This window comes from Propithecus coquereli, unplaced genomic scaffold (assembly GCF_000956105.1).
Source record: "Propithecus coquereli isolate 6110/MARCELLA unplaced genomic scaffold, Pcoq_1.0 Scaffold712, whole genome shotgun sequence".
Classification (NCBI taxonomy): Eukaryota; Metazoa; Chordata; class Mammalia; order Primates; family Indriidae; genus Propithecus; species Propithecus coquereli.
In genome coordinates, this window is record NW_012153197.1 from 324,526 (window position 1) to 325,033 (window position 508).

Consider the following 508-nt stretch of genomic DNA (forward strand, 5'->3'; position numbering starts at 1 on the left):
AAGAGTTACTTGGTGCCTTGGCAAAATTAACAAAATGAAGGACTCAAACTAGGCAGATGGATTTCGAATGCCAACAACTATAACAGCAAAAACACATAAGCCTGCTGTCACTGTATTAGGAGAAATCGACGAATGTGAGTTCTTTTTCAAGTGGACCTACTTGTAGTTATAAAATTATAAAACCCTCCTTATGAAGAGAAGCTAATTATAACTTAGTCAATGTGATGAACATGTTTTTAAAATGCAGTGTGTGTATTTCGGATGTGTTTACAATGGAGGAGATTATGACAAAAATAAGTAATTTTAAGAAAGTAAACATTTATGAAGTTCTTTATTAATGCCAAATCTCTTAAGAATGATATGCTATAGGGGAAACACGCAAGAGAAAGGTTTTTTTGTTTATCTTTCTTCTAATCATTATCTAATTAAATTACTAGTGATACAACATCTACCTTAAACATGGCTAATCTTGAAAGGGTGGCATTTACATAGGAATCTGTTTCAGAAT